Source organism: Schistocerca serialis, chromosome 4 (assembly GCF_023864345.2).
Source record: "Schistocerca serialis cubense isolate TAMUIC-IGC-003099 chromosome 4, iqSchSeri2.2, whole genome shotgun sequence".
In the NCBI taxonomy this organism is placed as follows: domain Eukaryota; kingdom Metazoa; phylum Arthropoda; class Insecta; order Orthoptera; family Acrididae; genus Schistocerca; species Schistocerca serialis.
The window spans coordinates 365862360-365889860 of NC_064641.1; the positions used below are offsets into that span (position 1 = coordinate 365862360).

The 27501-nt window shown below is 42.3% G+C and overlaps 15 non-coding genes across 15 annotated transcripts; all 15 read left to right on the top strand.

Moving 5' to 3' along the window:
* Positions 1-1106: 1106 nt before the first annotated feature.
* LOC126476585 (small nucleolar RNA U3) lies at positions 1107-1313 on the top strand. Its single transcript, XR_007587078.1, has one exon. It is a non-coding gene; the product is annotated as a small nucleolar RNA U3 (small nucleolar RNA).
* A 953-nt stretch (positions 1314-2266) lies between these two features.
* LOC126476674 (U5 spliceosomal RNA) lies at positions 2267-2385 on the top strand. Its single transcript, XR_007587152.1, has one exon. It is a non-coding gene; the product is annotated as a U5 spliceosomal RNA (small nuclear RNA).
* Positions 2386-4789: 2404 nt separating this feature from the next.
* Positions 4790-4996, top strand: LOC126476587 (small nucleolar RNA U3). The gene has a single exon (XR_007587080.1). It is a non-coding gene; the product is annotated as a small nucleolar RNA U3 (small nucleolar RNA).
* Positions 4997-5949: 953 nt separating this feature from the next.
* On the top strand, positions 5950-6068 carry LOC126476675 (U5 spliceosomal RNA). Its single transcript, XR_007587153.1, has one exon. It is a non-coding gene; the product is annotated as a U5 spliceosomal RNA (small nuclear RNA).
* A 2407-nt stretch (positions 6069-8475) lies between these two features.
* On the top strand, positions 8476-8682 carry LOC126476588 (small nucleolar RNA U3). Its single transcript, XR_007587081.1, has one exon. It is a non-coding gene; the product is annotated as a small nucleolar RNA U3 (small nucleolar RNA).
* A 953-nt stretch (positions 8683-9635) lies between these two features.
* On the top strand, positions 9636-9754 carry LOC126476677 (U5 spliceosomal RNA). The gene has a single exon (XR_007587154.1). It is a non-coding gene; the product is annotated as a U5 spliceosomal RNA (small nuclear RNA).
* A 2406-nt stretch (positions 9755-12160) lies between these two features.
* Positions 12161-12367, top strand: LOC126476589 (small nucleolar RNA U3). Its single transcript, XR_007587082.1, has one exon. It is a non-coding gene; the product is annotated as a small nucleolar RNA U3 (small nucleolar RNA).
* A 953-nt stretch (positions 12368-13320) lies between these two features.
* Positions 13321-13439, top strand: LOC126476678 (U5 spliceosomal RNA). The gene has a single exon (XR_007587155.1). It is a non-coding gene; the product is annotated as a U5 spliceosomal RNA (small nuclear RNA).
* Positions 13440-15845: 2406 nt separating this feature from the next.
* LOC126476590 (small nucleolar RNA U3) lies at positions 15846-16052 on the top strand. Its single transcript, XR_007587083.1, has one exon. It is a non-coding gene; the product is annotated as a small nucleolar RNA U3 (small nucleolar RNA).
* Positions 16053-17005: 953 nt separating this feature from the next.
* Positions 17006-17124, top strand: LOC126476679 (U5 spliceosomal RNA). The gene has a single exon (XR_007587156.1). It is a non-coding gene; the product is annotated as a U5 spliceosomal RNA (small nuclear RNA).
* Positions 17125-19532: 2408 nt separating this feature from the next.
* On the top strand, positions 19533-19739 carry LOC126476591 (small nucleolar RNA U3). The gene has a single exon (XR_007587084.1). It is a non-coding gene; the product is annotated as a small nucleolar RNA U3 (small nucleolar RNA).
* A 953-nt stretch (positions 19740-20692) lies between these two features.
* On the top strand, positions 20693-20811 carry LOC126476680 (U5 spliceosomal RNA). Its single transcript, XR_007587157.1, has one exon. It is a non-coding gene; the product is annotated as a U5 spliceosomal RNA (small nuclear RNA).
* A 2429-nt stretch (positions 20812-23240) lies between these two features.
* Positions 23241-23447, top strand: LOC126476593 (small nucleolar RNA U3). The gene has a single exon (XR_007587085.1). It is a non-coding gene; the product is annotated as a small nucleolar RNA U3 (small nucleolar RNA).
* Positions 23448-24400: 953 nt separating this feature from the next.
* LOC126476681 (U5 spliceosomal RNA) lies at positions 24401-24519 on the top strand. The gene has a single exon (XR_007587158.1). It is a non-coding gene; the product is annotated as a U5 spliceosomal RNA (small nuclear RNA).
* A 2407-nt stretch (positions 24520-26926) lies between these two features.
* Positions 26927-27133, top strand: LOC126476594 (small nucleolar RNA U3). Its single transcript, XR_007587086.1, has one exon. It is a non-coding gene; the product is annotated as a small nucleolar RNA U3 (small nucleolar RNA).
* The last annotated feature ends 368 nt before the right edge of the window (positions 27134-27501 follow it).

A 27501-nucleotide genomic window follows, 5' to 3' on the forward strand; every position in this document is an offset into this window, starting at 1 on the left:
AGTTTATATGTTGCAAGCGAAAAAAGCTTTTTAGTAAACTGAGGCACTAGCATTAGTTTCCTGTTCACTGTGACAAGGAAGCTAGTATAAAAAGCAGTTTGTGGTTTTGCTTGCAAAGAAGTGCTCATGGGATGAAAGCACTGCTTGGGATTATTCTGAGATGATGGGGGGATTGCTAAACATGTAGCATTTTAGTAAGGAGCTTGTCGGAGTAGTTGTATAGTTGTAAAATTATTTGTTATTTTATGAGAAATTTCTGTATTCATAGCACATGGGCCATCATAGTTGAAGCATACAGATTGGCATGGTATGCGTAGGTCTGTAAAATGTCCTGACAGTGATGTTGATAGAGACTTGTTGTATACTTTGATTCTTCATCTGTTTAACAGTAGACATAAGAAATGTATTAGTGGAGCAAGTAGCTGTGAAATTACTGGTGTATGATTGATAGTATGGACGTGGCGCTGAATGGAAGTGTTTGTTCAGCTGTGGGTGTTTTCATAATTGCCATGTGAGGAAAAGCAATACTCGTGATAGGCGAAAAGAGATACAGAGAGAAACACATTTGTTGCGAGTATTGTATATCAGCAGCTCCAAGGGCGGGTATCAAGTAAGACGCAAAGTGAAACGAAAGAGGAAGTATGCATGAAAGAGGCCAAATATCGACAAGAGTTCGCACTGTTAGAGTGAGGTGAATGAGCTAGTGCTGTGCGAAAAATTTCGAAGAGAGAGGCGGTTTTAAAGAAAGCACAAGAGTCCTATGAATGCCCTCTTGTGTGTTTCTCTTTCAGTGGCTATTTGGCATGTCTGCTTGCGCCGTAGAATGCTACTGTATGTGCCCCAGGCCGCCATCTAGCGGCCGGAGGTGCAAGCGGTGTTTACATACAGTCTCGCCTGAGGCAATGGTCTCTCATTTCGGAACGCAAGAAGCACTGGTAGCGCACAAAATAGCTGAGCGAGATCATGGCGGCCAAGTAAGAGTAGAAGTAGGTTCTTTGCAGAATGTCCGAGCTTGTAAATCGCGAAATGTGAAGAGTGTGTCGTATTCTCGTAGGGCGTGTTGACGGTCTCGTGGCATAAGTAGCGAGCGGTGATAGCTTGCAAGCAAGATCATACTTCACAGGATCATTTCTGTAGTATGTCTTCAACTCTCTCTAGTTCAAAGCTGGAGTAGACGTAACCACGATGATGAGTGGTAGCACTCTCCCTGAGCGTGAGGCTTGCGATCGAGATTCATCGCATCTTGGTTGTAATCGATGATCGTTCACCACATTCTGAGGGATGTGGGAAGGGAATAGCGCTTTCCGAGTGGTGGTTTTATTTTATAGATCAGAAGCGTAAGTCATACCTTTGGTATCGGGACCCGCGTCGTTGCAGAAATGTCGCTGCAGGTTGTGGAAGGACTTTGATTGCGACATGTCATGAAAGCCCTGTGGAAGTTTCTCGAGTGTCACGGGGACGAGCCATTTGATTTGGCCTGCTCCAAGTGCTAGGCTTGGATGACAACGACGTACTTTTGAGTTACAAGACTGAGTGAGCAACACAAGAAGAGTGCAATTGATGACCATAAAAAGCTGACACACAACACAGTGTTGATAATCACCACTAATGCATGATGTACGAAACATTTAGGAGGAGCACGTTTGGCTAGCAAACATGAATTGAGCGATTTGCAAGGCACTGTTATCTGCAAGAAGGAATGCATGAAATTGGCAAATGAATAAGACTGGTTCAAATACTATCGACAGAAATTTTATTTCTGTTGTCAACTAGTATTAATTAGATGTGTGGGAGTAGGGGGATATTTCCCTTGCACCATACATCTACATACACGTTGCGTCTGATGTGGCCTAGTTTTGCGTACAAAGAACTGTCTAGTTGTCAGTTTTTTCAGTGAACGAATGTGGTAGGGAGGAGAGAGATTAGTGTTAGATGCAGAGCAGTGCGGGCAGTTGTGTGTCGGACGTTGTATGTCGGACGGTGAGTCGCCGACAGGAATTAGGCGTGCTGCCATCTGTCGGCAGGTGAGGTAATGAAGCAGCTTGAATGGTGACAGAAATGATGAAAATAGTTAACTAAAGAGTAATAGCGACGACATTTGGCCGACACGTGTTTCAGCGTTGACAGTTAGTTTGGGGTGTGTGCTTGCATGACACTGGAAGTCTGTTGACGGTAGAGAAGTAGACAAGACGGAAAGAATTTTCCGCGTTCTCGCGGAGAAGTAATAGAGAAGCAGCCATAAGTATTGAAGTGAGGGCGTTGATCGGCACTCTGGTTTCCCTTCAAAACGAATAAATCTTTCGCCTTTTACTAAAGATTTCCGTGGAGGGGAACATTAAATGAGTCTATAAGGTATTTTTCGTAGTGCTCGGCTATTGCTGAGCCATAATCACAAGTGAAAACGTAATGTAAGTAGCAAGAGGTAGATTGTGTTGTGTGAATGAAGGGCGCGGAGTAGCGGATGACGTTGGATCAGGCAGATATTTGTTTTTTTAAAATTTGAAATTGTAATAGGCCGTGTCGTAGTATAATGAAACAAGTACATTTGCCCTGAAATGGCGTACAGTGTGTTAGACGATTGTGTAAAGACAGAGAGGGAGCTACAGGACTACCTGGAAACACTTGGTGAACCCTTTCCGTACCTCAGTTCTAGATGATTTGAGAGTGTTTACTTGCACTGCAGTTGCACAACAGCATATAAACTGATATTTTCAAGTGAATGATGAATGATAGGCTTTGTAAGAAATACTGGTATGTGATTAGTAGATTATGTTTTGAAACCCAAAATTATTTTTACCACAGAAGTTTGTGATTTGTAGGTATGATGTGAGTGAGCTTTGGGCCGAAGATGGTGGTTAGTTGGGCAGGATGAGTATTTAAATGGTTTTCAATAGAGTGGATATTAGTGACACTGGCTTGTTGCCATAATGTGTTTGTTCATAACAGTGTACTCAGTTGTGTAGAAGATTTAGGTGAGAAAGAGACAGTTGTTGAATATGACATAAATAGCTAGAAATGAAGTAAGTAGTAATTTCCTGCTAGGTGTAGTTTGGGTATGGTGTGTCTCAGTGAGAGATAAATCTTGAAATTGAAGGGTTGTTCCTAGCTACAGTCTTGGAAACTATGTATTTGCTGTTGACTCCAATGTTTTCAAGATTACTTGTGTACAAAATTGGGCAGACTTTGCAGTTTCTTCTTCAGTAAATCAGTGGAAGGTGGTGCAGATAATGGTAAAAATGTTCAGTGCCTCCTGTGAGTTGTTGATGCTGCTTGTCTTTTAAGTAAAATTGATAGGGGCTCTTGATTGACCCAGCCATACACAGAGCTGGTGCATACTTGGCTTGAGAAGACTTTGGTCAGTAAATGATGAAATACCAACACAGTGCTCACAACAAAGCTCCTTTCCCTGCATTCTAGTTTCCCTCGGGTATAGAGTGACATGATATTGGCAGAGGATGTGCAGATAATCACTTTGATCAGGCTGTTTGTTTTTTTAATGCTCTTTTACCAGAATCCATGCATAGTGATAACTGTGTTCTCTGGTGGAACACGATGAGAACATTGTGTGAAGTGCACAGAAGTAGCTATTTGAGTATGTATGAAAATGTGAGGTAACCACTGTTACTCCTAAATTTCTGTGGAATTAAGTTTTCTGTATGTGTGTGTGTGTGAGGTTCAAGTTGGTAGTTTATATGTTGCAAGCGAAAAAAGCTTTTTAGTAAACTGAGGCACTAGCATTAGTTTCCTGTTCACTGTGACAAGGAAGCTAGTATAAAAAGCAGTTTGTGGTTTTGCTTGCAAAGAAGTGCTCATGGGATGAAAGCACTGCTTGGGATTATTCTGAGATGATGGGGGGATTGCTAAACATGTAGCATTTTAGTAAGGAGCTTGTCGGAGTAGTTGTATAGTTGTAAAATTATTTGTTATTTTATGAGAAATTTCTGTATTCATAGCACATGGGCCATCATAGTTGAAGCATACAGATTGGCATGGTATGCGTAGGTCTGTAAAATGTCCTGACAGTGATGTTGATAGAGACTTGTTGTATACTTTGATTCTTCATCTGTTTAACAGTAGACATAAGAAATGTATTAGTGGAGCAAGTAGCTGTGAAATTACTGGTGTATGATTGATAGTATGGACGTGGCGCTGAATGGAAGTGTTTGTTCAGCTGTGGGTGTTTTCATAATTGCCATGTGAGGAAAAGCAATACTCGTGATAGGCGAAAAGAGATACAGAGAGAAACACATTTGTTGCGAGTATTGTATATCAGCAGCTCCAAGGGCGGGTATCAAGTAAGACGCAAAGTGAAACGAAAGAGGAAGTATGCATGAAAGAGGCCAAATATCGACAAGAGTTCGCACTGTTAGTGAGGTGAATGAGCTAGTGCTGTGCGAAAAATTTCGAAGAGAGAGGCGGTTTTAAAGAAAGCACAAGAGTCCTATGAATGCCCTCTTGTGTGTTTCTCTTTCAGTGGCTATTTGGCATGTCTGCTTGCGCCGTAGAATGCTACTGTATGTGCCCCAGGCCGCCATCTAGCGGCCGGAGGTGCAAGCGGTGTTTACATACAGTCTCGCCTGAGGCAATGGTCTCTCATTTCGGAACGCAAGAAGCACTGGTAGCGCACAAAATAGCTGAGCGAGATCATGGCGGCCAAGTAAGAGTAGAAGTAGGTTCTTTGCAGAATGTCCGAGCTTGTAAATCGCGAAATGTGAAGAGTGTGTCGTATTCTCGTAGGGCGTGTTGACGGTCTCGTGGCATAAGTAGCGAGCGGTGATAGCTTGCAAGCAAGATCATACTTCACAGGATCATTTCTGTAGTATGTCTTCAACTCTCTCTAGTTCAAAGCTGGAGTAGACGTAACCACGATGATGAGTGGTAGCACTCTCCCTGAGCGTGAGGCTTGCGATCGAGATTCATCGCATCTTGGTTGTAATCGATGATCGTTCACCACATTCTGAGGGATGTGGGAAGGGAATAGCGCTTTCCGAGTGGTGGTTTTATTTTATAGATCAGAAGCGTAAGTCATACCTTTGGTATCGGGACCCGCGTCGTTGCAGAAATGTCGCTGCAGGTTGTGGAAGGACTTTGATTGCGACATGTCATGAAAGCCTTGTGGAAGTTTCTCGAGTGTCACGGGGACGAGCCATTTGATTTGGCCTGCTCCAAGTGCTAGGCTTGGATGACAACGACGTACTTTTGAGTTACAAGACTGAGTGAGCAACACAAGAAGAGTGCAATTGATGACCATAAAAAGCTGACACACAACACAGTGTTGATAATCACCACTAATGCATGATGTACGAAACATTTAGGAGGAGCACGTTTGGCTAGCAAACATGAATTGAGCGATTTGCAAGGCACTGTTATCTGCAAGAAGGAATGCATGAAATTGGCAAATGAATAAGACTGGTTCAAATACTATCGACAGAAATTTTATTTCTGTTGTCAACTAGTATTAATTAGATGTGTGGGAGTAGGGGGATATTTCCCTTGCACCATACATCTACATACACGTATCGTCTGATGTGGCCTAGTTTTGCGTACAAAGAACTGTCTAGTTGTCAGTTTTTTCAGTGAACGAATGTGGTAGGGAGGAGAGAGATTAGTGTTAGATGCAGAGCAGTGCGGGCAGTTGTGTGTCGGACGTTGTATGTCGGACGGTGAGTCGCCGACAGGAATTAGGCGTGCTGCCATCTGTCAGCAGGTGAGGTAATGAAGCAGCTTGAATGGTGACAGAAATGATGAAAATAGTTAACTAAAGAGTAATAGCGACGACATTTGGCAGACACGTGTTTCAGCGTTGACAGTTAGTTTGGGGTGTGTGCTTGCATGACACTGGAAGTCTGTTGACGGTAGAGAAGTAGACAAGACGGAAAGAATTTTCCGCGTTCTCGCGGAGAAGTAATAGAGAAGCAGCCATAAGTATTGAAGTGAGGGCGTTGATCGGCACTCTGGTTTCCCTTCAAAACGAATAAATCTTTCGCCTTTTACTAAAGATTTCCGTGGAGGGGAACATTAAATGAGTCTATAAGGTATTTTTCGTAGTGCTCGGCTATTGCTGAGCCATAATCACAAGTGAAAACGTAATGTAAGTAGCAAGAGGTAGATTGTGTTGTGTGAATGAAGGGCGCGGAGTAGCGGATGACGTTGGATCAGGCAGATATTTGTTTTTTTAAAATTTGAAATTGTAATAGGCCGTGTCGTAGTATAATGAAACAAGTACATTTGCCCTGAAATGGCGTACAGTGTGTTAGACGATTGTGTAAAGACAGAGAGGGAGCTACAGGACTACCTGGAAACACTTGGTGAACCCTTTCCGTACCTCAGTTCTAGATGATTTGAGAGTGTTTACTTGCACTGCAGTTGCACAACAGCATATAAACTGATATTTTCAAGTGAATGATGAATGATAGGCTTTGTAAGAAATACTGGTATGTGATTAGTAGATTATGTTTTGAAACCCAAAATTATTTTTACCACAGAAGTTTGTGATTTGTAGGTATGATGTGAGTGAGCTTTGGGCCGAAGATGGTGGTTAGTTGGGCAGGATGAGTATTTAAATGGTTTTCAATAGAGTGGATATTAGTGACACTGGCTTGTTGCCATAATGTGTTTGTTCATAACAGTGTACTCAGTTGTGTAGAAGATTTAGGTGAGAAAGAGACAGTTGTTGAATATGACATAAATAGCTAGAAATGAAGTAAGTAGTAATTTCCTGCTAGGTGTAGTTTGGGTATGGTGTGTCTCAGTGAGAGATAAATCTTGAAATTGAAGGGTTGTTCCTAGCTACAGTCTTGGAAACTATGTATCTGCTGTTGACTCCAATGTTTTCAAGATTACTTGTGTACAAAATTGGGCAGACTTTGCAGTTTCTTCTTCAGTAAATCAGTGGAAGGTGGTGCAGATAATGGTAAAAATGTTCAGTGCCTCCTGTGAGTTGTTGATGCTGCTTGTCTTTTAAGTAAAATTGATAGGGGCTCTTGATTGACCCAGCCATACACAGAGCTGGTGCATACTTGGCTTGAGAAGACTTTGGTCAGTAAATGATGAAATACCAACACAGTGCTCACAACAAAGCTCCTTTCCCTGCATTCTAGTTTCCCTCGGGTATAGAGTGACATGATATTGGCAGAGGATGTGCAGATAATCACTTTGATCAGGCTGTTTGTTTTTTTTAATGCTCTTTTACCAGAATCCATGCATAGTGATAACTGTGTTCTCTGGTGGAACACGATGAGAACATTGTGTGAAGTGCACAGAAGTAGCTATTTGAGTATGTATGAAAATGTGAGGTAACCACTGTTACTCCTAAATTTCTGTGGAATTAAGTTTTCTGTATGTGTGTGTGTGTGAGGTTCAAATTGGTAGTTTATATGTTGCAAGCGAAAAAAGCTTTTTAGTAAACTGAGGCACTAGCATTAGTTTCCTGTTCACTGTGACAAGGAAGCTAGTATAAAAAGCAGTTTGTGGTTTTGCTTGCAAAGAAGTGCTCATGGGATGAAAGCACTGCTTGGGATTATTCTGAGATGATGGGGGGATTGCTAAACATGTAGCATTTTAGTAAGGAGCTTGTCGGAGTAGTTGTATAGTTGTAAAATTATTTGTTATTTTATGAGAAATTTCTGTATTCATAGCACATGGGCCATCATAGTTGAAGCATACAGATTGGCATGGTATGCGTAGGTCTGTAAAATGTCCTGACAGTGATGTTGATAGAGACTTGTTGTATACTTTGATTCTTCATCTGTTTAACAGTAGACATAAGAAATGTATTAGTGGAGCAAGTAGCTGTGAAATTACTGGTGTATGATTGATAGTATGGACGTGGCGCTGAATGGAAGTGTTTGTTCAGCTGTGGGTGTTTTCATAATTGCCATGTGAGGAAAAGCAATACTCGTGATAGGCGAAAAGAGATACAGAGAGAAACACATTTGTTGCGAGTATTGTATATCAGCAGCTCCAAGGGCGGGTATCAAGTAAGACGCAAAGTGAAACGAAAGAGGAAGTATGCATGAAAGAGGCCAAATATCGACAAGAGTTCGCACTGTTAGAGTGAGGTGAATGAGCTAGTGCTGTGCGAAAAATTTCGAAGAGAGAGGCGGTTTTAAAGAAAGCACAAGAGTCCTATGAATGCCCTCTTGTGTGTTTCTCTTTCAGTGGCTATTTGGCATGTCTGCTTGCGCCGTAGAATGCTACTGTATGTGCCCCAGGCCGCCATCTAGCGGCCGGAGGTGCAAGCGGTGTTTACATACAGTCTCGCCTGAGGCAATGGTCTCTCATTTCGGAACGCAAGAAGCACTGGTAGCGCACAAAATAGCTGAGCGAGATCATGGCGGCCAAGTAAGAGTAGAAGTAGGTTCTTTGCAGAATGTCCGAGCTTGTAAATCGCGAAATGTGAAGAGTGTGTCGTATTCTCGTAGGGCGTGTTGACGGTCTCGTGGCATAAGTAGCGAGCGGTGATAGCTTGCAAGCAAGATCATACTTCACAGGATCATTTCTGTAGTATGTCTTCAACTCTCTCTAGTTCAAAGCTGGAGTAGACGTAACCACGATGATGAGTGGTAGCACTCTCCCTGAGCGTGAGGCTTGCGATCGAGATTCATCGCATCTTGGTTGTAATCGATGATCGTTCACCACATTCTGAGGGATGTGGGAAGGGAATAGCGCTTTCCGAGTGGTGGTTTTATTTTATAGATCAGAAGCGTAAGTCATACCTTTGGTATCGGGACCCGCGTCGTTGCAGAAATGTCGCTGCAGGTTGTGGAAGGACTTTGATTGCGACATGTCATGAAAGCCTTGTGGAAGTTTCTCGAGTGTCACGGGGACGAGCCATTTGATTTGGCCTGCTCCAAGTGCTAGGCTTGGATGACAACGACGTACTTTTGAGTTACAAGACTGAGTGAGCAACACAAGAAGAGTGCAATTGATGACCATAAAAAGCTGACACACAACACAGTGTTGATAATCACCACTAATGCATGATGTACGAAACATTTAGGAGGAGCACGTTTGGCTAGCAAACATGAATTGAGCGATTTGCAAGGCACTGTTATCTGCAAGAAGGAATGCATGAAATTGGCAAATGAATAAGACTGGTTCAAATACTATCGACAGAAATTTTATTTCTGTTGTCAACTAGTATTAATTAGATGTGTGGGAGTAGGGGGATATTTCCCTTGCACCATACATCTACATACACGTATCGTCTGATGTGGCCTAGTTTTGCGTACAAAGAACTGTCTAGTTGTCAGTTTTTTCAGTGAACGAATGTGGTAGGGAGGAGAGAGATTAGTGTTAGATGCAGAGCAGTGCGGGCAGTTGTGTGTCGGACGTTGTATGTCGGACGGTGAGTCGCCGACAGGAATTAGGCGTGCTGCCATCTGTCGGCAGGTGAGGTAATGAAGCAGCTTGAATGGTGACAGAAATGATGAAAATAGTTAACTAAAGAGTAATAGCGACGACATTTGGCCGACACGTGTTTCAGCGTTGACAGTTAGTTTGGGGTGTGTGCTTGCATGACACTGGAAGTCTGTTGACGGTAGAGAAGTAGACAAGACGGAAAGAATTTTCCGCGTTCTCGCGGAGAAGTAATAGAGAAGCAGCCATAAGTATTGAAGTGAGGGCGTTGATCGGCACTCTGGTTTCCCTTCAAAACGAATAAATCTTTCGCCTTTTACTAAAGATTTCCGTGGAGGGGAACATTAAATGAGTCTATAAGGTATTTTTCGTAGTGCTCGGCTATTGCTGAGCCATAATCACAAGTGAAAACGTAATGTAAGTAGCAAGAGGTAGATTGTGTTGTGTGAATGAAGGGCGCGGAGTAGCGGATGACGTTGGATCAGGCAGATATTTGTTTTTTTAAAATTTGAAATTGTAATAGGCCGTGTCGTAGTATAATGAAACAAGTACATTTGCCCTGAAATGGCGTACAGTGTGTTAGACGATTGTGTAAAGACAGAGAGGGAGCTACAGGACTACCTGGAAACACTTGGTGAACCCTTTCCGTACCTCAGTTCTAGATGATTTGAGAGTGTTTACTTGCACTGCGGTTGCACAACAGCATATAAACTGATATTTTCAAGTGAATGATGAATGATAGGCTTTGTAAGAAATACTGGTATGTGATTAGTAGATTATGTTTTGAAACCCAAAATTATTTTTACCACAGAAGTTTGTGATTTGTAGGTATGATGTGAGTGAGCTTTGGGCCGAAGATGGTGGTTAGTTGGGCAGGATGAGTATTTAAATGGTTTTCAATAGAGTGGATATTAGTGACACTGGCTTGTTGCCATAATGTGTTTGTTCATAACAGTGTACTCAGTTGTGTAGAAGATTTAGGTGAGAAAGAGACAGTTGTTGAATATGACATAAATAGCTAGAAATGAAGTAAGTAGTAATTTCCTGCTAGGTGTAGTTTGGGTATGGTGTGTCTCAGTGAGAGATAAATCTTGAAATTGAAGGGTTGTTCCTAGCTACAGTCTTGGAAACTATGTATCTGCTGTTGACTCCAATGTTTTCAAGATTACTTGTGTACAAAATTGGGCAGACTTTGCAGTTTCTTCTTCAGTAAATCAGTGGAAGGTGGTGCAGATAATGGTAAAAATGTTCAGTGCCTCCTGTGAGTTGTTGATGCTGCTTGTCTTTTAAGTAAAATTGATAGGGGCTCTTGATTGACCCAGCCATACACAGAGCTGGTGCATACTTGGCTTGAGAAGACTTTGGTCAGTAAATGATGAAATACCAACACAGTGCTCACAACAAAGCTCCTTTCCCTGCATTCTAGTTTCCCTCGGGTATAGAGTGACATGATATTGGCAGAGGATGTGCAGATAATCACTTTGATCAGGCTGTTTGTTTTTTTAATGCTCTTTTACCAGAATCCATGCATAGTGATAACTGTGTTCTCTGGTGGAACACGATGAGAACATTGTGTGAAGTGCACAGAAGTAGCTATTTGAGTATGTATGAAAATGTGAGGTAACCACTGTTACTCCTAAATTTCTGTGGAATTAAGTTTTCTGTATGTGTGTGTGTGTGAGGTTCAAGTTGGTAGTTTATATGTTGCAAGCGAAAAAAGCTTTTTAGTAAACTGAGGCACTAGCATTAGTTTCCTGTTCACTGTGACAAGGAAGCTAGTATAAAAAGCAGTTTGTGGTTTTGCTTGCAAAGAAGTGCTCATGGGATGAAAGCACTGCTTGGGATTATTCTGAGATGATGGGGGGATTGCTAAACATGTAGCATTTTAGTAAGGAGCTTGTCGGAGTAGTTGTATAGTTGTAAAATTATTTGTTATTTTATGAGAAATTTCTGTATTCATAGCACATGGGCCATCATAGTTGAAGCATACAGATTGGCATGGTATGCGTAGGTCTGTAAAATGTCCTGACAGTGATGTTGATAGAGACTTGTTGTATACTTTGATTCTTCATCTGTTTAACAGTAGACATAAGAAATGTATTAGTGGAGCAAGTAGCTGTGAAATTACTGGTGTATGATTGATAGTATGGACGTGGCGCTGAATGGAAGTGTTTGTTCAGCTGTGGGTGTTTTCATAATTGCCATGTGAGGAAAAGCAATACTCGTGATAGGCGAAAAGAGATACAGAGAGAAACACATTTGTTGCGAGTATTGTATATCAGCAGCTCCAAGGGCGGGTATCAAGTAAGACGCAAAGTGAAACGAAAGAGGAAGTATGCATGAAAGAGGCCAAATATCGACTAGAGTTCGCACTGTTAGAGTGAGGTGAATGAGCTAGTGCTGTGCGAAAAATTTCGAAGAGAGAGGCGGTTTTAAAGAAAGCACAAGAGTCCTATGAATGCCCTCTTGTGTGTTTCTCTTTCAGTGGCTATTTGGCATGTCTGCTTGCGCCGTAGAATGCTACTGTATGTGCCCCAGGCCGCCATCTAGCGGCCGGAGGTGCAAGCGGTGTTTACATACAGTCTCGCCTGAGGCAATGGTCTCTCATTTCGGAACGCAAGAAGCACTGGTAGCGCACAAAATAGCTGAGCGAGATCATGGCGGCCAAGTAAGAGTAGAAGTAGGTTCTTTGCAGAATGTCCGAGCTTGTAAATCGCGAAATGTGAAGAGTGTGTCGTATTCTCGTAGGGCGTGTTGACGGTCTCGTGGCATAAGTAGCGAGCGGTGATAGCTTGCAAGCAAGATCATACTTCACAGGATCATTTCTGTAGTATGTCTTCAACTCTCTCTAGTTCAAAGCTGGAGTAGACGTAACCACGATGATGAGTGGTAGCACTCTCCCTGAGCGTGAGGCTTGCGATCGAGATTCATCGCATCTTGGTTGTAATCGATGATCGTTCACCACATTCTGAGGGATGTGGGAAGGGAATAGCGCTTTCCGAGTGGTGGTTTTATTTTATAGATCAGAAGCGTAAGTCATACCTTTGGTATCGGGACCCGCGTCGTTGCAGAAATGTCGCTGCAGGTTGTGGAAGGACTTTGATTGCGACATGTCATGAAAGCCTTGTGGAAGTTTCTCGAGTGTCACGGGGACGAGCCATTTGATTTGGCCTGCTCCAAGTGCTAGGCTTGGATGACAACGACGTACTTTTGAGTTACAAGACTGAGTGAGCAACACAAGAAGAGTGCAATTGATGACCATAAAAAGCTGACACACAACACAGTGTTGATAATCACCACTAATGCATGATGTACGAAACATTTAGGAGGAGCACGTTTGGCTAGCAAACATGAATTGAGCGATTTGCAAGGCACTGTTATCTGCAAGAAGGAATGCATGAAATTGGCAAATGAATAAGACTGGTTCAAATACTATCGACAGAAATTTTATTTCTGTTGTCAACTAGTATTAATTAGATGTGTGGGAGTAGGGGGATATTTCCCTTGCACCATACATCTACATACACGTTGCGTCTGATGTGGCCTAGTTTTGCGTACAAAGAACTGTCTAGTTGTCAGTTTTTTCAGTGAACGAATGTGGTAGGGAGGAGAGAGATTAGTGTTAGATGCAGAGCAGTGCGGGCAGTTGTGTGTCGGACGTTGTATGTCGGACGGTGAGTCGCCGACAGGAATTAGGCGTGCTGCCATCTGTCGGCAGGTGAGGTAATGAAGCAGCTTGAATGGTGACAGAAATGATGAAAATAGTTAACTAAAGAGTAATAGCGACGACATTTGGCCGACACGTGTTTCAGCGTTGACAGTTAGTTTGGGGTGTGTGCTTGCATGACACTGGAAGTCTGTTGACGGTAGAGAAGTAGACAAGACGGAAAGAATTCTCCGCGTTCTCGCGGAGAAGTAATAGAGAAGCAGCCATAAGTATTGAAGTGAGGGCGTTGATCGGCACTCTGGTTTCCCTTCAAAACGAATAAATCTTTCGCCTTTTACTAAAGATTTCCGTGGAGGGGAACATTAAATGAGTCTATAAGGTATTTTTCGTAGTGCTCGGCTATTGCTGAGCCATAATCACAAGTGAAAACGTAATGTAAGTAGCAAGAGGTAGATTGTGTTGTGTGAATGAAGGGCGCGGAGTAGCGGATGACGTTGGATCAGGCAGATATTTGTTTTTTTAAAATTTGAAATTGTAATAGGCCGTGTCGTAGTATAATGAAACAAGTACATTTGCCCTGAAATGGCGTACAGTGTGTTAGACGATTGTGTAAAGACAGAGAGGGAGCTACAGGACTACCTGGAAACACTTGGTGAACCCTTTCCGTACCTCAGTTCTAGATGATTTGAGAGTGTTTACTTGCACTGCAGTTGCACAACAGCATATAAACTGATATTTTCAAGTGAATGATGAATGATAGGCTTTGTAAGAAATACTGGTATGTGATTAGTAGATTATGTTTTGAAACCCAAAATTATTTTTACCACAGAAGTTTGTGATTTGTAGGTATGATGTGAGTGAGCTTTGGGCCGAAGATGGTGGTTAGTTGGGCAGGATGAGTATTTAAATGGTTTTCAATAGAGTGGATATTAGTGACACTGGCTTGTTGCCATAATGTGTTTGTTCATAACAGTGTACTCAGTTGTGTAGAAGATTTAGGTGAGAAAGAGACAGTTGTTGAATATGACATAAATAGCTAGAAATGAAGTAAGTAGTAATTTCCTGCTAGGTGTAGTTTGGGTATGGTGTGTCTCAGTGAGAGATAAATCTTGAAATTGAAGGGTTGTTCCTAGCTACAGTCTTGGAAACTATGTATCTGCTGTTGACTCCAATGTTTTCAAGATTACTTGTGTACAAAATTGGGCAGACTTTGCAGTTTCTTCTTCAGTAAATCAGTGGAAGGTGGTGCAGATAATGGTAAAAATGTTCAGTGCCTCCTGTGAGTTGTTGATGCTGCTTGTCTTTTAAGTAAAATTGATAGGGGCTCTTGATTGACCCAGCCATACACAGAGCTGGTGCATACTTGGCTTGAGAAGACTTTGGTCAGTAAATGATGAAATACCAACACAGTGCTCACAACAAAGCTCCTTTCCCTGCATTCTAGTTTCCCTCGGGTATAGAGTGACATGATATTGGCAGAGGATGTGCAGATAATCACTTTGATCAGGCTGTTTGTTTTTTTAATGCTCTTTTACCAGAATCCATGCATAGTGATAACTGTGTTCTCTGGTGGAACACGATGAGAACATTGTGTGAAGTGCACAGAAGTAGCTATTTGAGTATGTATGAAAATGTGAGGTAACCACTGTTACTCCTAAATTTCTGTGGAATTAAGTTTTCTGTATGTGTGTGTGTGTGAGGTTCAAGTTGGTAGTTTATATGTTGCAAGCGAAAAAAGCTTTTTAGTAAACTGAGGCACTAGCATTAGTTTCCTGTTCACTGTGACAAGGAAGCTAGTATAAAAAGCAGTTTGTGGTTTTGCTTGCAAAGAAGTGCTCATGGGATGAAAGCACTGCTTGGGATTATTCTGAGATGATGGGGGGATTGCTAAACATGTAGCATTTTAGTAAGGAGCTTGTCGGAGTAGTTGTATAGTTGTAAAATTATTTGTTATTTTATGAGAAATTTCTGTATTCATAGCACATGGGCCATCATAGTTGAAGCATACAGATTGGCATGGTATGCGTAGGTCTGTAAAATGTCCTGACAGTGATGTTGATAGAGACTTGTTGTATACTTTGATTCTTCATCTGTTTAACAGTAGACATAAGAAATGTATTAGTGGAGCAAGTAGCTGTGAAATTACTGGTGTATGATTGATAGTATGGACGTGGCGCTGAATGGAAGTGTTTGTTCAGCTGTGGGTGTTTTCATAATTGCCATGTGAGGAAAAGCAATACTCGTGATAGGCGAAAAGAGATACAGAGAGAAACACATTTGTTGCGAGTATTGTATATCAGCAGCTCCAAGGGCGGGTATCAAGTAAGACGCAAAGTGAAACGAAAGAGGAAGTATGCATGAAAGAGGCCAAATATCGACAAGAGTTCGCACTGTTAGAGTGAGGTGAATGAGCTAGTGCTGTGCGAAAAATTTCGAAGAGAGAGGCGGTTTTAAAGAAAGCACAAGAGTCCTATGAATGCCCTCTTGTGTGTTTCTCTTTCAGTGGCTATTTGGCATCTCTGCTTGCGCCGTAGAATGCTACTGTATGTGCCCCAGGCCGCCATCTAGCGGCCGGAGGTGCAAGCGGTGTTTACATACAGTCTCGCCTGAGGCAATGGTCTCTCATTTCGGAACGCAAGAAGCACTGGTAGCGCACAAAATAGCTGAGCGAGATCATGGCGGCCAAGTAAGAGTAGAAGTAGGTTCTTTGCAGAATGTCCGAGCTTGTAAATCGCGAAATGTGAAGAGTGTGTCGTATTCTCGTAGGGCGTGTTGACGGTCTCGTGGCATAAGTAGCGAGCGGTGATAGCTTGCAAGCAAGATCATACTTCACAGGATCATTTCTGTAGTATGTCTTCAACTCTCTCTAGTTCAAAGCTGGAGTAGACGTAACCACGATGATGAGTGGTAGCACTCTCCCTGAGCGTGAGGCTTGCGATCGAGATTCATCGCATCTTGGTTGTAATCGATGATCGTTCACCACATTCTGAGGGATGTGGGAAGGGAATAGCGCTTTCCGAGTGGTGGTTTTATTTTATAGATCAGAAGCGTAAGTCATACCTTTGGTATCGGGACCCGCGTCGTTGCAGAAATGTCGCTGCAGGTTGTGGAAGGACTTTGATTGCGACATGTCATGAAAGCCCTGTGGAAGTTTCTCGAGTGTCACGGGGACGAGCCATTTGATTTGGCCTGCTCCAAGTGCTAGGCTTGGATGACAACGACGTACTTTTGAGTTACAAGACTGAGTGAGCAACACAAGAAGAGTGCAATTGATGACCATAAAAAGCTGACACACAACACAGTGTTGATAATCACCACTAATGCATGATGTACGAAACATTTAGGAGGAGCACGTTTGGCTAGCAAACATGAATTGAGCGATTTGCAAGGCACTGTTATCTGCAAGAAGGAATGCATGAAATTGGCAAATGAATAAGACTGGTTCAAATACTATCGACAGAAATTTTATTTCTGTTGTCAACTAGTATTAATTAGATGTGTGGGAGTAGGGGGATATTTCCCTTGCACCATACATCTACATACACGTTGCGTCTGATGTGGCCTAGTTTTGCGTACAAAGAACTGTCTAGTTGTCAGTTTTTTCAGTGAACGAATGTGGTAGGGAGGAGAGAGATTAGTGTTAGATGCAGAGCAGTGCGGGCAGTTGTGTGTCGGACGTTGTATGTCGGACGGTGAGTCGCCGACAGGAATTAGGCGTGCTGCCATCTGTCGGCAGGTGAGGTAATGAAGCAGCTTGAATGGTGACAGAAATGATGAAAATAGTTAACTAAAGAGTAATAGCGACGACATTTGGCCGACACGTGTTTCAGCGTTGACAGTTAGTTTGGGGTGTGTGCTTGCATGACACTGGAAGTCTGTTGACGGTAGAGAAGTAGACAAGACGGAAAGAATTTTCCGCGTTCTCGCGGAGAAGTAATAGAGAAGCAGCCATAAGTATTGAAGTGAGGGCGTTGATCGGCACTCTGGTTTCCCTTCAAAACGAATAAATCTTTCGCCTTTTACTAAAGATTTCCGTGGAGGGGAACATTAAATGAGTCTATAAGGTATTTTTCGTAGTGCTCGGCTATTGCTGAGCCATAATCACAAGTGAAAACGTAATGTAAGTAGCAAGAGGTAGATTGTGTTGTGTGAATGAAGGGCGCGGAGTAGCGGATGACGTTGGATCAGGCAGATATTTGTTTTTTTAAAATTTGAAATTGTAATAGGCCGTGTCGTAGTATAATGAAACAAGTACATTTGCCCTGAAATGGCGTACAGTGTGTTAGACGATTGTGTAAAGACAGAGAGGGAGCTACAGGACTACCTGGAAACACTTGGTGAACCCTTTCCGTACCTCAGTTCTAGATGATTTGAGAGTGTTTACTTGCACTGCAGTTGCACAACAGCATATAAACTGATATTTTCAAGTGAATGATGAATGATAGGCTTTGTAAGAAATACTGGTATGTGATTAGTAGATTATGTTTTGAAACCCAAAATTATTTTTACCACAGAAGTTTGTGATTTGTAGGTATGATGTGAGTGAGCTTTGGGCCGAAGATGGTGGTTAGTTGGGCAGGATGAGTATTTAAATGGTTTTCAATAGAGTGGATATTAGTGACACTGGCTTGTTGCCATAATGTGTTTGTTCATAACAGTGTACTCAGTTGTGTAGAAGATTTAGGTGAGAAAGAGACAGTTGTTGAATATGACATAAATAGCTAGAAATGAAGTAAGTAGTAATTTCCTGCTAGGTGTAGTTTGGGTATGGTGTGTCTCAGTGAGAGATAAATCTTGAAATTGAAGGGTTGTTCCTAGCTACAGTCTTGGAAACTATGTATCTGCTGTTGACTCCAATGTTTTCAAGATTACTTGTGTACAAAATTGGGCAGACTTTGCAGTTTCTTCTTCAGTAAATCAGTGGAAGGTGGTGCAGATAATGGTAAAAATGTTCAGTGCCTCCTGTGAGTTGTTGATGCTGCTTGTCTTTTAAGTAAAATTGATAGGGGCTCTTGATTGACCCAGCCATACACAGAGCTGGTGCATACTTGGCTTGAGAAGACTTTGGTCAGTAAATGATGAAATACCAACACAGTGCTCACAACAAAGCTCCTTTCCCTGCATTCTAGTTTCCCTCGGGTATAGAGTGACATGATATTGGCAGAGGATGTGCAGATAATCACTTTGATCAGGCTGTTTGTTTTTTTTTAATGCTCTTTTACCAGAATCCATGCATAGTGATAACTGTGTTCTCTGGTGGAACACGATGAGAACATTGTGTGAAGTGCACAGAAGTAGCTATTTGAGTATGTATGAAAATGTGAGGTAACCACTGTTACTCCTAAATTTCTGTGGAATTAAGTTTTCTGTATGTGTGTGTGTGTGAGGTTCAAGTTGGTAGTTTATATGTTGCAAGCGAAAAAAGCTTTTTAGTAAACTGAGGCACTAGCATTAGTTTCCTGTTCACTGTGACAAGGAAGCTAGTATAAAAAGCAGTTTGTGGTTTTGCTTGCAAAGAAGTGCTCATGGGATGAAAGCACTGCTTGGGATTATTCTGAGATGATGGGGGGATTGCTAAACATGTAGCATTTTAGTAAGGAGCTTGTCGGAGTAGTTGTATAGTTGTAAAATTATTTGTTATTTTATGAGAAATTTCTGTATTCATAGCACATGGGCCATCATAGTTGAAGCATACAGATTGGCATGGTATGCGTAGGTCTGTAAAATGTCCTGACAGTGATGTTGATAGAGACTTGTTGTATACTTTGATTCTTCATCTGTTTAACAGTAGACATAAGAAATGTATTAGTGGAGCAAGTAGCTGTGAAATTACTGGTGTATGATTGATAGTATGGACGTGGCGCTGAATGGAAGTGTTTGTTCAGCTGTGGGTGTTTTCATAATTGCCATGTGAGGAAAAGCAATACTCGTGATAGGCGAAAAGAGATACAGAGAGAAACACATTTGTTGCGAGTATTGTATATCAGCAGCTCCAAGGGCGGGTATCAAGTAAGACGCAAAGTGAAACGAAAGAGGAAGTATGCATGAAAGAGGCCAAATATCGACAAGAGTTCGCACTGTTAGAGTGAGGTGAATGAGCTAGTGCTGTGCGAAAAATTTCGAAGAGAGAGGCGGTTTTAAAGAAAGCACAAGAGTCCTATGAATGCCCTCTTGTGTGTTTCTCTTTCAGTGGCTATTTGGCATGTCTGCTTGCGCCGTAGAATGCTACTGTATGTGCCCCAGGCCGCCATCTAGCGGCCGGAGGTGCAAGCGGTGTTTACATACAGTCTCGCCTGAGGCAATGGTCTCTCATTTCGGAACGCAAGAAGCACTGGTAGCGCACAAAATAGCTAAGCGAGATCATGGCGGCCAAGTAAGAGTAGAAGTAGGTTCTTTGCAGAATGTCCGAGCTTGTAAATCGCGAAATGTGAAGAGTGTGTCGTATTCTCGTAGGGCGTGTTGACGGTCTCGTGGCATAAGTAGCGAGCGGTGATAGCTTGCAAGCAAGATCATACTTCACAGGATCATTTCTGTAGTATGTCTTCAACTCTCTCTAGTTCAAAGCTGGAGTAGACGTAACCACGATGATGAGTGGTAGCACTCTCCCTGAGCGTGAGGCTTGCGATCGAGATTCATCGCATCTTGGTTGTAATCGATGATCGTTCACCACATTCTGAGGGATGTGGGAAGGGAATAGCGCTTTCCGAGTGGTGGTTTTATTTTATAGATCAGAAGCGTAAGTCATACCTTTGGTATCGGGACCCGCGTCGTTGCAGAAATGTCGCTGCAGGTTGTGGAAGGACTTTGATTGCGACATGTCATGAAAGCCCTGTGGAAGTTTCTCGAGTGTCACGGGGACGAGCCATTTGATTTGGCCTGCTCCAAGTGCTAGGCTTGGATGACAACGACGTACTTTTGAGTTACAAGACTGAGTGAGCAACACAAGAAGAGTGCAATTGATGACCATAAAAAGCTGACACACAACACAGTGTTGATAATCACCACTAATGCATGATGTACGAAACATTTAGGAGGAGCACGTTTGGCTAGCAAACATGAATTGAGCGATTTGCAAGGCACTGTTATCTGCAAGAAGGAATGCATGAAATTGGCAAATGAATAAGACTGGTTCAAATACTATCGACAGAAATTTTATTTCTGTTGTCAACTAGTATTAATTAGATGTGTGGGAGTAGGGGGATATTTCCCTTGCACCATACATCTACATACACGTATCGTCTGATGTGGCCTAGTTTTGCGTACAAAGAACTGTCTAGTTGTCAGTTTTTTCAGTGAACGAATGTGGTAGGGAGGAGAGAGATTAGTGTTAGATGCAGAGCAGTGCGGGCAGTTGTGTGTCGGACGTTGTATGTCGGACGGTGAGTCGCCGACAGGAATTAGGCGTGCTGCCATCTGTCGGCAGGTGAGGTAATGAAGCAGCTTGAATGGTGACAGAAATGATGAAAATAGTTAACTAAAGAGTAATAGCGACGACATTTGGCCGACACGTGTTTCAGCGTTGACAGTTAGTTTGGGGTGTGTGCTTGCATGACACTGGAAGTCTGTTGACGGTAGAGAAGTAGACAAGACGGAAAGAATTTTCCGCGTTCTCGCGGAGAAGTAATAGAGAAGCAGCCATAAGTATTGAAGTGAGGGCGTTGATCGGCACTCTGGTTTCCCTTCAAAACGAATAAATCTTTCGCCTTTTACTAAAGATTTCCGTGGAGGGGAACATTAAATGAGTCTATAAGGTATTTTTCGTAGTGCTCGGCTATTGCTGAGCCATAATCACAAGTGAAAACGTAATGTAAGTAGCAAGAGGTAGATTGTGTTGTGTGAATGAAGGGCGCGGAGTAGCGGATGACGTTGGATCAGGCAGATATTTGTTTTTTTAAAATTTGAAATTGTAATAGGCCGTGTCGTAGTATAATGAAACAAGTACATTTGCCCTGAAATGGCGTACAGTGTGTTAGACGATTGTGTAAAGACAGAGAGGGAGCTACAGGACTACCTGGAAACACTTGGTGAACCCTTTCCGTACCTCAGTTCTAGATGATTTGAGAGTGTTTACTTGCACTGCAGTTGCACAACAGCATATAAACTGATATTTTCAAGTGAATGATGAATGATAGGCTTTGTAAGAAATACTGGTATGTGATTAGTAGATTATGTTTTGAAACCCAAAATTATTTTTACCACAGAAGTTTGTGATTTGTAGGTATGATGTGAGTGAGCTTTGGGCCGAAGATGGTGGTTAGTTGGGCAGGATGAGTATTTAAATGGTTTTCAATAGAGTGGATATTAGTGACACTGGCTTGTTGCCATAATGTGTTTGTTCATAACAGTGTACTCAGTTGTGTAGAAGATTTAGGTGAGAAAGAGACAGTTGTTGAATATGACATAAATAGCTAGAAATGAAGTAAGTAGTAATTTCCTGCTAGGTGTAGTTTGGGTATGGTGTGTCTCAGTGAGAGATAAATCTTGAAATTGAAGGGTTGTTCCTAGCTACAGTCTTGGAAACTATGTATCTGCTGTTGACTCCAATGTTTTCAAGATTACTTGTGTACAAAATTGGGCAGACTTTGCAGTTTCTTCTTCAGTAAATCAGTGGAAGGTGGTGCAGATAATGGTAAAAATGTTCAGTGCCTCCTGTGAGTTGTTGATGCTGCTTGTCTTTTAAGTAAAATTGATAGGGGCTCTTGATTGACCCAGCCATACACAGAGCTGGTGCATACTTGGCTTGAGAAGACTTTGGTCAGTAAATGATGAAATACCAACACAGTGCTCACAACAAAGCTCCTTTCCCTGCATTCTAGTTTCCCTCGGGTATAGAGTGACATGATATTGGCAGAGGATGTGCAGATAATCACTTTGATCAGGCTGTTTGTTTTTTTTTTAATGCTCTTTTACCAGAATCCATGCATAGTGATAACTGTGTTCTCTGGTGGAACACGATGAGAACATTGTGTGAAGTGCACAGAAGTAGCTATTTGAGTATGTATGAAAATGTGAGGTAACCACTGTTACTCCTAAATTTCTGTGGAATTAAGTTTTCTGTATGTGTGTGTGTGTGTGTGTGTGTGTGTGTGTGTGTGAGGTTCAAGTTGGTAGTTTATATGTTGCAAGCGAAAAAAGCTTTTTAGTAAACTGAGGCACTAGCATTAGTCTCCTGTTCACTGTGACAAGGAAGCTAGTATAAAAAGCAGTTTGTGGTTTTGCTTGCAAAGAAGTGCTCATGGGATGAAAGCACTGCTTGGGATTATTCTGAGATGATGGGGGGATTGCTAAACATGTAGCATTTTAGTAAGGAGCTTGTCGGAGTAGTTGTATAGTTGTAAAATTATTTGTTATTTTATGAGAAATTTCTGTATTCATAGCACATGGGCCATCATAGTTGAAGCATACAGATTGGCATGGTATGCGTAGGTCTGTAAAATGTCCTGACAGTGATGTTGATAGAGACTTGTTGTATACTTTGATTCTTCATCTGTTTAACAGTAGACATAAGAAATGTATTAGTGGAGCAAGTAGCTGTGAAATTACTGGTGTATGATTGATAGTATGGACGTGGCGCTGAATGGAAGTGTTTGTTCAGCTGTGGGTGTTTTCATAATTGCCATGTGAGGAAAAGCAATACTCGTGATAGGCGAAAAGAGATACAGAGAGAAACACATTTGTTGCGAGTATTGTATATCAGCAGCTCCAAGGGCGGGTATCAAGTAAGACGCAAAGTGAAACGAAAGAGGAAGTATGCATGAAAGAGGCCAAATATCGACAAGAGTTCGCACTGTTAGTGAGGTGAATGAGCTAGTGCTGTGCGAAAAATTTCGAAGAGAGAGGCGGTTTTAAAGAAAGCACAAGAGTCCTATGAATGCCCTCTTGTGTGTTTCTCTTTCAGTGGCTATTTGGCATGTCTGCTTGCGCCGTAGAATGCTACTGTATGTGCCCCAGGCCGCCATCTAGCGGCCGGAGGTGCAAGCGGTGTTTACATACAGTCTCGCCTGAGGCAATGGTCTCTCATTTCGGAACGCAAGAAGCACTGGTAGCGCACAAAATAGCTGAGCGAGATCATGGCGGCCAAGTAAGAGTAGAAGTAGGTTCTTTGCAGAATGTCCGAGCTTGTAAATCGCGAAATGTGAAGAGTGTGTCGTATTCTCGTAGGGCGTGTTGACGGTCTCGTGGCATAAGTAGCGAGCGGTGATAGCTTGCAAGCAAGATCATACTTCACAGGATCATTTCTGTAGTATGTCTTCAACTCTCTCTAGTTCAAAGCTGGAGTAGACGTAACCACGATGATGAGTGGTAGCACTCTCCCTGAGCGTGAGGCTTGCGATCGAGATTCATCGCATCTTGGTTGTAATCGATGATCGTTCACCACATTCTGAGGGATGTGGGAAGGGAATAGCGCTTTCCGAGTGGTGGTTTTATTTTATAGATCAGAAGCGTAAGTCATACCTTTGGTATCGGGACCCGCGTCGTTGCAGAAATGTCGCTGCAGGTTGTGGAAGGACTTTGATTGCGACATGTCATGAAAGCCTTGTGGAAGTTTCTCGAGTGTCACGGGGACGAGCCATTTGATTTGGCCTGCTCCAAGTGCTAGGCTTGGATGACAACGACGTACTTTTGAGTTACAAGACTGAGTGAGCAACACAAGAAGAGTGCAATTGATGACCATAAAAAGCTGACACACAACACAGTGTTGATAATCACCACTAATGCATGATGTACGAAACATTTAGGAGGAGCACGTTTGGCTAGCAAACATGAATTGAGCGATTTGCAAGGCACTGTTATCTGCAAGAAGGAATGCATGAAATTGGCAAATGAATAAGACTGGTTCAAATACTATCGACAGAAATTTTATTTCTGTTGTCAACTAGTATTAATTAGATGTGTGGGAGTAGGGGGATATTTCCCTTGCACCATACATCTACATACACGTATCGTCTGATGTGGCCTAGTTTTGCGTACAAAGAACTGTCTAGTTGTCAGTTTTTTCAGTGAACGAATGTGGTAGGGAGGAGAGAGATTAGTGTTAGATGCAGAGCAGTGCGGGCAGTTGTGTGTCGGACGTTGTATGTCGGACGGTGAGTCGCCGACAGGAATTAGGCGTGCTGCCATCTGTCAGCAGGTGAGGTAATGAAGCAGCTTGAATGGTGACAGAAATGATGAAAATAGTTAACTAAAGAGTAATAGCGACGACATTTGGCAGACACGTGTTTCAGCGTTGACAGTTAGTTTGGGGTGTGTGCTTGCATGACACTGGAAGTCTGTTGACGGTAGAGAAGTAGACAAGACGGAAAGAATTTTCCGCGTTCTCGCGGAGAAGTAATAGAGAAGCAGCCATAAGTATTGAAGTGAGGGCGTTGATCGGCACTCTGGTTTCCCTTCAAAACGAATAAATCTTTCGCCTTTTACTAAAGATTTCCGTGGAGGGGAACATTAAATGAGTCTATAAGGTATTTTTCGTAGTGCTCGGCTATTGCTGAGCCATAATCACAAGTGAAAACGTAATGTAAGTAGCAAGAGGTAGATTGTGTTGTGTGAATGAAGGGCGCGGAGTAGCGGATGACGTTGGATCAGGCAGATATTTGTTTTTTTAAAATTTGAAATTGTAATAGGCCGTGTCGTAGTATAATGAAACAAGTACATTTGCCCTGAAATGGCGTACAGTGTGTTAGACGATTGTGTAAAGACAGAGAGGGAGCTACAGGACTACCTGGAAACACTTGGTGAACCCTTTCCGTACCTCAGTTCTAGATGATTTGAGAGTGTTTACTTGCACTGCAGTTGCACAACAGCATATAAACTGATATTTTCAAGTGAATGATGAATGATAGGCTTTGTAAGAAATACTGGTATGTGATTAGTAGATTATGTTTTGAAACCCAAAATTATTTTTACCACAGAAGTTTGTGATTTGTAGGTATGATGTGAGTGAGCTTTGGGCCGAAGATGGTGGTTAGTTGGGCAGGATGAGTATTTAAATGGTTTTCAATAGAGTGGATATTAGTGACACTGGCTTGTTGCCATAATGTGTTTGTTCATAACAGTGTACTCAGTTGTGTAGAAGATTTAGGTGAGAAAGAGACAGTTGTTGAATATGACATAAATAGCTAGAAATGAAGTAAGTAGTAATTTCCTGCTAGGTGTAGTTTGGGTATGGTGTGTCTCAGTGAGAGATAAATCTTGAAATTGAAGGGTTGTTCCTAGCTACAGTCTTGGAAACTATGTATCTGCTGTTGACTCCAATGTTTTCAAGATTACTTGTGTACAAAATTGGGCAGACTTTGCAGTTTCTTCTTCAGTAAATCAGTGGAAGGTGGTGCAGATAATGGTAAAAATGTTCAGTGCCTCCTGTGAGTTGTTGATGCTGCTTGTCTTTTAAGTAAAATTGATAGGGGCTCTTGATTGACCCAGCCATACACAGAGCTGGTGCATACTTGGCTTGAGAAGACTTTGGTCAGTAAATGATGAAATACCAACACAGTGCTCACAACAAAGCTCCTTTCCCTGCATTCTAGTTTCCCTCGGGTATAGAGTGACATGATATTGGCAGAGGATGTGCAGATAATCACTTTGATCAGGCTGTTTGTTTTTTTTAATGCTCTTTTACCAGAATCCATGCATAGTGATAACTGTGTTCTCTGGTGGAACACGATGAGAACATTGTGTGAAGTGCACAGAAGTAGCTATTTGAGTATGTATGAAAATGTGAGGTAACCACTGTTACTCCTAAATTTCTGTGGAATTAAGTTTTCTGTATGTGTGTGTGTGTGAGGTTCAAATTGGTAGTTTATATGTTGCAAGCGAAAAAAGCTTTTTAGTAAACTGAGGCACTAGCATTAGTTTCCTGTTCACTGTGACAAGGAAGCTAGTATAAAAAGCAGTTTGTGGTTTTGCTTGCAAAGAAGTGCTCATGGGATGAAAGCACTGCTTGGGATTATTCTGAGATGATGGGGGGATTGCTAAACATGTAGCATTTTAGTAAGGAGCTTGTCGGAGTAGTTGTATAGTTGTAAAATTATTTGTTATTTTATGAGAAATTTCTGTATTCATAGCACATGGGCCATCATAGTTGAAGCATACAGATTGGCATGGTATGCGTAGGTCTGTAAAATGTCCTGACAGTGATGTTGATAGAGACTTGTTGTATACTTTGATTCTTCATCTGTTTAACAGTAGACATAAGAAATGTATTAGTGGAGCAAGTAGCTGTGAAATTACTGGTGTATGATTGATAGTATGGACGTGGCGCTGAATGGAAGTGTTTGTTCAGCTGTGGGTGTTTTCATAATTGCCATGTGAGGAAAAGCAATACTCGTGATAGGCGAAAAGAGATACAGAGAGAAACACATTTGTTGCGAGTATTGTATATCAGCAGCTCCAAGGGCGGGTATCAAGTAAGACGCAAAGTGAAACGAAAGAGGAAGTATGCATGAAAGAGGCCAAATATCGACAAGAGTTCGCACTGTTAGAGTGAGGTGAATGAGCTAGTGCTGTGCGAAAAATTTCGAAGAGAGAGGCGGTTTTAAAGAAAGCACAAGAGTCCTATGAATGCCCTCTTGTGTGTTTCTCTTTCAGTGGCTATTTGGCATGTCTGCTTGCGCCGTAGAATGCTACTGTATGTGCCCCAGGCCGCCATCTAGCGGCCGGAGGTGCAAGCGGTGTTTACATACAGTCTCGCCTGAGGCAATGGTCTCTCATTTCGGAACGCAAGAAGCACTGGTAGCGCACAAAATAGCTGAGCGAGATCATGGCGGCCAAGTAAGAGTAGAAGTAGGTTCTTTGCAGAATGTCCGAGCTTGTAAATCGCGAAATGTGAAGAGTGTGTCGTATTCTCGTAGGGCGTGTTGACGGTCTCGTGGCATAAGTAGCGAGCGGTGATAGCTTGCAAGCAAGATCATACTTCACAGGATCATTTCTGTAGTATGTCTTCAACTCTCTCTAGTTCAAAGCTGGAGTAGACGTAACCACGATGATGAGTGGTAGCACTCTCCCTGAGCGTGAGGCTTGCGATCGAGATTCATCGCATCTTGGTTGTAATCGATGATCGTTCACCACATTCTGAGGGATGTGGGAAGGGAATAGCGCTTTCCGAGTGGTGGTTTTATTTTATAGATCAGAAGCGTAAGTCATACCTTTGGTATCGGGACCCGCGTCGTTGCAGAAATGTCGCTGCAGGTTGTGGAAGGACTTTGATTGCGACATGTCATGAAAGCCTTGTGGAAGTTTCTCGAGTGTCACGGGGACGAGCCATTTGATTTGGCCTGCTCCAAGTGCTAGGCTTGGATGACAACGACGTACTTTTGAGTTACAAGACTGAGTGAGCAACACAAGAAGAGTGCAATTGATGACCATAAAAAGCTGACACACAACACAGTGTTGATAATCACCACTAATGCATGATGTACGAAACATTTAGGAGGAGCACGTTTGGCTAGCAAACATGAATTGAGCGATTTGCAAGGCAC